Source organism: Oryzias latipes, chromosome 2, assembly GCF_002234675.1.
Source record: "Oryzias latipes chromosome 2, ASM223467v1".
In the NCBI taxonomy this organism is placed as follows: Eukaryota; Metazoa; Chordata; class Actinopteri; order Beloniformes; family Adrianichthyidae; genus Oryzias; species Oryzias latipes.
Window position 1 is genome coordinate 23,920,227 of NC_019860.2, and position 7,905 is coordinate 23,928,131.

Consider the following 7,905-nt stretch of genomic DNA (forward strand, 5'->3'; position numbering starts at 1 on the left):
GGCAAAACGTGTTAATAAATGGATAATGGGAAAGGAGGGTGGGCTTAGTCTGCACCATCAGCCCCACCCACAACCAAGAGGTGAATTTCTAATTATCCTTTTTTTTGTTTGGTTATTTTGGCTGAAAACGGCATAATCATAATTGAAAGACCACTACATTGAAAATTGATCAAAAGATGGTTGGAGTGGGTCATAAACTTTTTTTTAATGATTTGAAAACTTTTATTGTGTGCATTTAAGTATAAAAGTAGAGTTAAATTCAAAAAATGTTAAACCTGTCTAAAGGAGAGATAAATTGATCAGTGAGAAGTGAAGAAACAATTTTTTTTAACATTTTAAATTATTTAGAAAATCTTTTAATGATCTATGAAACACATTATTATGCAATAAAAACAACAACCAAGTACACATCCTGTAAAGCAGTGCTCCAGCTGCCCTGTGAAACACTACCTACCAGGGAACATTCAATGAAGTTAGGGTTTGTGGCTACCCAATTTGTAATGGCTACCTGATCCGTCCATGCATGCACAAATATTAAGTCATTGTGACCAACATTGCGACAGCATCGCAAAGTCTGAGGCCATGGGTCTCCACCAGAGAAAGGCAGTTTGTCCTTTCTGGTTGAGAGTTCCTGCCTCAGGTGGAGGAGTTTTGGTATCTTGGAATCTTGTTCTCGAGTGAGGGAAGATCGGAGCATGAGATCGACATGCAGATTGGTGTGGCGTCCACTGTGATACGTGGCGTCCACTATGCCAGTCCGTTTTGGTTAAGTGGAGAGTGAGTGAGAAAGCGAAGCTCTTCATTTACCGGTGGATCTTTGCTCCATACTCACCTATGGTCATGAGCAATGGGTCATGACCGAAAGAACAAGGTCTTGGATACAAGTGGCTGAAAGGAGTTTCCTCCATCAGGTGGCTGGGTTCTCCCTTAGAGATAAGGCGAGGAGCCCAGTCTGCCAGAGAGACTCTTAGTAGAGCCGCGGCTCCTCCATGTTGAGAGGAATCCGCTTAGGTGGTTCAGCCATCTGGTTCGGATGCCTCCTGGACACTTTGCTGGTGGTGTTTCGGGAAGGTCCCATTGGGCGGAGGACACATCGGAAAAACTAAGTCTCTCAGCTGGCCAGGATAATCCTTGGAATTCCCTGAGAGGAGCAACATGAAGTGGCCAGAGAGAGGAAAGTCAGGACATTAATGCTTAGATTGCTGCCCGTGAACCAGAAAATGGAGTGGAAGAAGAGTGGAAGAAAATGGATGGAGTGAATATGCTTGTGGTAAGAAAAATCTTCCTACATAGTTAAAGTTAGTTTATTTATTTAGCTAGTTTAGCTAATTTCTTTAACTTTGGCATTTTTTGAATGGAAGTCTCTTAAAGTCTATTTTAAGTTTAGACCCCCATGTACTAGTAAGTTTAAATTTACCCTGAGTAGTGAGAAAGGATCGTATTAATATTAGGGAACTCATTACTATTAACCTACCATTAACATATGCGTATTTAGCCCCCACTTTATGGTTCCGAGTTTGTTACAAACAAAATAAGGTAATTTAAAGCAGTGGTCCCCAATCTTTTTGTCACCGCGGAACGGTATAACGCAAGGCACGTTTACCGCGGACCCGTGGGGGTGGGGGTGGGGGGCTGAGGTGCAACGCAAGGTGTGTATCACGTGATGTTTGGTGTCGCGACTTTGTTGTGCGTTAAGTGTTACGAATGTAACGGAGAGAATCCGGTCACTTTTCAAAATAAAACGTTCTTTTCGAGAGAAAAAAAACAATAAAATGGAAATTATTTTTTCTTTCTGTGCGTCCCGGTGTCAAAATTTCCCACGGCCCGGTGCCAAGTGTCCCCGGCCCGATACCGGTCCGCGGCCCGGTGGTTGGGGACCACTGATTTAAAGGCCACAGGATTTTTTTTAAAGTTTTTTTTTATCTGACGTCAATGATCTTATCTATATTGGATTGGACCCAAAAGAATTTCAAACATTACTTTGTCCTACTTTGCCATTTTAATGGTTGACGTCAGAAAATATTTATCAGGTGTTAACATTTGTACTTTTTCATTTATCCATTAATGTGCATTTCTAACTCCCAAGTTAATGACAAAAAGCTTTGAGTTTTGATTGACCAGATGAGATCCCAGGTACAACCTGCTGAATCAAGTTTCCCCTTTACGACATAAGTCTCTCTGTGAGATGGCACTAGCTCAGCCAGTTTGGAGGAACTCAAATTAACCTGCTAGTCTTGATACTGCCACTAACTAAACAACTTGAGGTTTTGTTTGCTGCCTCCACCAAAAAGCAAACATCGCAAAGCATTTAACATTTTCAGGTTGAATGAGGAGGAGGTCCTGTGGCTGACCTGTTGTTGAAGGGAATTTGGGGCGGGGTTTAGAAGTTGTTTTATGTAGCTGTCACTGCAACTTGATTTGTGCAATCTCATCTAAATGTTAGTAAGTATGCATGTCATGGCCCATTCATAGATCCGATTGTCCTACTGGGGTTTCATGGCCTCGTTGGCGCAGTAGGCAGCGCGTCAGTCTCATAATCTGAAGGTCGTGAGTTCGAGCCTCACACGGGGCATAGATTTTTTCTCCTCTTCATAAATTACAACCCTTTATGCCTTTAGATGCGATTTGATGAAATCTTTCCATTTGTAATGGTCGCCTGGCAATTTTTAACTGTAGGTTTAACTATGGCTCCAGCAGTTAAGGACTGCAAGGACAATGTTGTTTTCGCTACAATGGAAAAATACTTATAAAGGCCAGGAAATGCAAGTCACCATGCCCGGCTAGCTCAGTCGGTAGAGCATGAGACTCTTAATCTCAGGGTCGTGGGTTCGAGCCCCACGTTGGGCGTAACATTTTTTAGAGTTGTAGTGACAGATCGTATAAGAGAAAAGGATTCTCACAGTAAACTGTAATATAACTGAAGGTTTTATTCATAGATTATTGATGTAGACAAATAATTAATCGTGGCAACCACTAAAGTGGGCTTTTGAAGTGAAAAGAAAGGTCCCTCTAGGGACAAAGGGTTTTAAAACATATTTCGGTATTTAAGTTTACAAGCTGTTACAAGATTTACATGATCGAGGCAAAGGTCATGCTTTAACTATTAGAAAAAATGCATAGCTCTCAGGTAATTGAGTTGCTAGTGAATAGGTGGAGCCTGCGGTAAGTATGATCCTATGACTTGTCCTCTCAGTCATATCAGTAAGTTTCTCACATGCTTTTGTTCTTGATGAAAAGTATTCCAACCAACACACTCACACACCGTGTTAAAGGATAGTATTCGGTGTGTGGTCAGGTGGTGTCATCTCCTCGTTAGTATAGTGGTAAGTATCCCCGCCTGTCACGCGGGAGACCGGGGTTCGATTCCCCGACGGGGAGTGTGATATCTTTTTTTTTTCTTTTATGTGTTCTATGATACTTTCTTAAAGCTGAAAAAAATAATTCTTGTTTGGTTTTGGTTTGGTTTAATTCAAACTTTTTATTCATGTGAATTTGGTTTGATCATCCCTAACAATCATGTGTTGGTAGTTCAGTGGTGAAAGTTCCACTCTCTGCACAGGGGTGACACAAAAGCAAAGTTATAGTTCCACTATCTATCACACACCTAAGTTTGCAAAATTTGTTCTCCACATTTGACCCATCCCCTGGGGGAGCAGTGAACTGCAGACACAACCGCGCTCAGGAACCATTTTGGTGGTTGAACCACCCCCAATCCAACCCCTTAATGCTGAATGTCAAGCAGGGAGCCATTATGTCCCATTTTTTAAGTTTTTGGTCTGTTTCGGCCAGTGTAATTTGTTTTACCCCTCATTTTTTCATAGCCTGTCACTTTTATTCTCATGTGAACCTGAAAAGTAAACAAAAACCACATTGCCATATTCCGCCGAGTTTTGACAAGTTCTCCTGTTAAGGAAAAAGATACTGATGCATTGGCCGGGAATCGAACCCGGGCCTCCCGCGTGGCAGGCGAGAATTCTACCACTGAACCACCAATGCACTGGAACTGAGTAGTATCCTCTATCACCCCATTCCAAAACTGACGCCGAGACTACTGGGTGGGGTGGGCCAGCGGCTGCTGACGTGGTGTCTGTGGCAGACCTTGACCTTCCACCCTACACCTTGGGTGTTCCCAGCCTGGGTTTGAACTCATGACCTTCCAGTCACAGGGCCGACATGGAACGTCACTTGTAGGAAGGTCAGAGTGCGCTGGTGGGTCGGAAGAAGGAACAAAGAGGAAGCGGAAACAGGAACAGAGGTCTCCACTAAGTAGTTGGCCTAGAGGGCAGGCGGGTCAGGCCAGCAGTTAGCTGGCAGGTCAGGCATAAATTAAAGGATGGGGTGCCTCCGAGACCACCACTGGAACAGAGACGCGATGGGGTACTACCTCCAAGACCACCACTGGAACAGAGTCGAGCTGGGGTGCATCTGCGCATGCACGGGAACAAGAAGGGCTCGTTCAAGAGGGCAGCGGCGGTGGCGGCAATAATAACTCCTCTTCGAGGCAAGAGTTGGCGAGAGTCTAATATGTCGTGGTCTTTCGTGTCATCTTACAATGTTCTGATCTCGTGCTGGCACATGTTATATCATCTCCTCGTTAGTATAGTGGTAAGTATCCCCGCCTGTCACGCGGGAGACCGGGGTTCGATTCCCCGACGGGGAGTGATAATAATTTTTTTCTGGAACACCGTGGGTAACAATATTGTTTGAAGTTGCATTGGCCGGGAATCTAACGGAAGCCCAACAGGCAGCTTGGTGGTTAAACAGAAACCAGTCACTGTGAGGACTGTTACAAAATGGTCTGACGGTGCCATGGAAAGCCTGCGTGATGCCTTGGAAACCACAGACTGGTCTGTTCTGTATGAACCTCATGGTGACGACCCGGATGGACTAACAGACTGTCTCTCGGATTACATCAAATTCTGCACGGACAACTCCATCCGTGTTAGAGGGTGCAATGTTACCCAAACAACAAACCCTGGGTTACTTGTGAGCTGAAGGCCCTTCTGAATGATAGGAAAGAGGCCTACAGAGGAAGGGAAAATGTCCAGCTGAAGGAAATGTGGATCGAGCGAATTAGCTGAACAAGTTCTTTAACAGGTTTGATTCCAGCTCCCCCTCCCCCAGCTGTCCCCCCACTCCTCTTTTGGGTGACCAACGGACTTCTTCTCACCTTCCAGGGCCATTAACACCTCTGCTTTCCCCACCTCCCTCCCCCAGCTGTCCTGCAAGGCACCTGAACCAGTTTTTAAACAGGTTCGATACCTGCTCCCCCTCCCCCAGCAGTCCACCCACTTCTCCTCTGAACGACCACTGGACTTCTTCCACTCACCTTCCAGGGCCATCAGCACCTCTGAAATCCCCACCTCCCTCCCCACAGCTGACATCTTTCACAGACCCTGCAACGTCCCCCACCCCCCAGACTGGACTGTTCATCACACCCACTCAAGTGAGGAGAGTGCCGGAGAGGCTCAACCAGCAAAGGGCTGCTGGACCTGATGGCATCAGTCCCTGGGTACTCAAGAACTGTTCCAGTTAGCTATGTGGTGTACTCCAGCACCTGTACAACCTGAGCCTTAACCTTCAGAGGATCCCAGTTCTATGGAGTGCCAAAGAAGAACCATCCTGAGGCCCCTAGTGACTACAGGCCTATAGCACTGAGCTCCCATGTTATGAAGGTCATGGAGCTGGTGCTGTCACACCTCAGACCCCTGGTGAGCCCCTTCCAAGACCCTTTGCAGTTTGCATACCAACCCAAGGCTGGAGTGGAGAATGCACTGATATACCTGCTGCAGAGGGCACACTCCTCCCTGGAAAACCCGAACACCACAGTGAATATCATGTTCTTTGACTTCTCTTCAGCCTTCAACACCATCCAGCTGAGACTGATGAGGGAGAAGTTAGGGAAGATGCAGGTGGATGCCCCCCTGGTCTTGTGAATTGAGGACTACCTGACATGTCGACCACAGTTTATGATACTGCAGAGCTGTGTGTCTGACACCCTTATAAGCAACAAAGGAGACCCTCAGGGAATCATGCTGTCCACCTTCCTATTTACCACCTACACAGCTGACTTCCAGCACTACTCTGAGTTTTGTCAACCTCAGAAGTACTCTGACGACACAGCTATAGTCGGATGTGTGAAAAATGGATGGTAAGAGGAGTACAGGAGGCTCTTGGAGCGTTTCGTCAGGTGGTCTGGGGAAAATTACCTGCAGCTGAACGTGGCCAAGACAAAAGAGATGGTGATTGACTTTAGCAGGAGGAAGTCTCCGCCCTCCCCAGTCTGTATCGGTGGGACGGATGTAGAAATTGTCTCGTCCTACAAGTTCCTGGGTGTACATCTGGACGATAAACTGGACTTGTCCACTAACACTGACACTAACACTTTACTTCCTGAGTAGACTCAGGTCCTTCAATGTTTGCAGTAGGATGCTCCACATGTCCTACCGGTCTGTCATGGCGAGCACCATCTTCTTTGCTGCACTGTGCTGTCGTACTGGCATCAAAGCAAAGGACGCCAACAGACTGAATAAACTCATTAGAAAAGCAGGGTCTGTTATTGGCTCCAAGCTTGCCAATTTGGAGGAGGTAGTGGGGGACAGACTACTGGCTAAACTGGGGACCATAATGGACAATCCCTCCAGTCCCCTCTTCAGGGACGTGGACAAACTGAGAAGCAGTTTCAACAGCACTTATACACCCCCGCTGTGCCAGAGAACAATAGAGGAAGTCATTCCTGCCATCAGCCATTAGACTTCACAATTCATCTGGCAGACTTGGATGTAAATAAGATTGAGTGTTCTAGAGTTTATTGACTGTATAGTTATTTTATTTTTTCTCTTTTCTTCCCTGTATATTCTGTGTCTTGTGTTTATCTTTATTCCCCTATTTCCATGGTATTGCTACTACAACTAAATTTCCTTACGGGGATTAATAAAGTTGGTCTTGAATTACTTTGATAGCTGCTACAATCCTCAAGTTTTGGGGTTGACAAGCACCACTACTGACAGAACCAGAAAAAAACAGCCATCAAAAATGTAGAAATTTAAGTAGAAAACAGACCTATAAAAAGCTAGCGCCCAACGTGGGGCTCGAACCCACGACCCTGAGATTAAGAGTCTCATGCTCTACCGACTGAGCTAGCCGGGCTTGTCATAGTTTATTTTTATTACTCCTTCTTCAGTGTGGAGGAGGTGCATGGGTGTTTTAACGGCAGTTAAAATGTCAATGTGGTAACAGCACTGCCATAATCTCACAAGCGGTGAAAAGGTATATTGGATTTAAAGTTTTAAGAACTAATGTAGAGGATAAATGAGAAGAGTCATGGAGAGTGACTCACCCAGTTGTTGCCGACAAAGTCATGCCTGTGCAATGTTTGCGTCATCTCCTCGTTAGTATAGTGGTGAGTATCCCCGCCTGTCACGCGGGAGACCGGGGTTCGATTCCCCGACGGGGAGTTCAATTTGTTTTAACCCTAATTTAAATACTTTTTCACAGCCTGTCACTTTCATTCTAATGTTAACCCGAAAAGTAAACATAAGCCATACTGCAATATTCAACAATTTTTGACAAATTCTCCTGTTATCATGCAAAGATAAAAGGTAACGTTGCATTGGCCGGGAATCGAACCCGGGCCTCCCGCGTGGCAGGCGAGAATTCTACCACTGAACCACCAATGCACTGGAAATGAGAAAGATTGTGTATCACCACATTCGACAACTGACTCCAAGACTACTGGATGCAGCTCAAGACTCCTGGGCGTGGCGTGCTCCTCAGCTGGGTGCTGTCAAGGGTGTTGTGTGTTAAGGGCTTGTGTCTTGGCCTCTCGAGCATGCCATATTCCAGTTGGGTCGTCTGTGCTCCTGTACTTGGCTGTTGACCTTGCCTCCGGTTCATCTGTGCCCC

General features: G+C 45.7%; 8 non-coding genes across 8 annotated transcripts; 5 read left to right on the forward strand and 3 right to left on the reverse strand.

Annotated features, from left to right (window-relative positions):
- The first annotated feature begins 2,499 nt into the window (after positions 1 to 2,499).
- trnam-cau lies at positions 2,500 to 2,572 on the forward strand. The gene has a single exon. It is a non-coding gene; the product is annotated as a tRNA-Met (tRNA).
- A 202-nt stretch (positions 2,573 to 2,774) lies between these two features.
- Positions 2,775 to 2,847, forward strand: trnak-cuu. The gene has a single exon. It is a non-coding gene; the product is annotated as a tRNA-Lys (tRNA).
- Positions 2,848 to 3,306: 459 nt separating this feature from the next.
- trnad-guc lies at positions 3,307 to 3,378 on the forward strand. The gene has a single exon. It is a non-coding gene; the product is annotated as a tRNA-Asp (tRNA).
- Positions 3,379 to 3,925: 547 nt separating this feature from the next.
- trnag-gcc lies at positions 3,926 to 3,996 on the reverse strand. The gene has a single exon. It is a non-coding gene; the product is annotated as a tRNA-Gly (tRNA).
- Positions 3,997 to 4,588: 592 nt separating this feature from the next.
- Positions 4,589 to 4,660, forward strand: trnad-guc. Its single transcript has one exon. It is a non-coding gene; the product is annotated as a tRNA-Asp (tRNA).
- Positions 4,661 to 7,076: 2,416 nt separating this feature from the next.
- Positions 7,077 to 7,149, reverse strand: trnak-cuu. Its single transcript has one exon. It is a non-coding gene; the product is annotated as a tRNA-Lys (tRNA).
- A 236-nt stretch (positions 7,150 to 7,385) lies between these two features.
- Positions 7,386 to 7,457, forward strand: trnad-guc. Its single transcript has one exon. It is a non-coding gene; the product is annotated as a tRNA-Asp (tRNA).
- Positions 7,458 to 7,608: 151 nt separating this feature from the next.
- Positions 7,609 to 7,679, reverse strand: trnag-gcc. Its single transcript has one exon. It is a non-coding gene; the product is annotated as a tRNA-Gly (tRNA).
- Between the last annotated feature and the right edge of the window lie 226 nt (positions 7,680 to 7,905).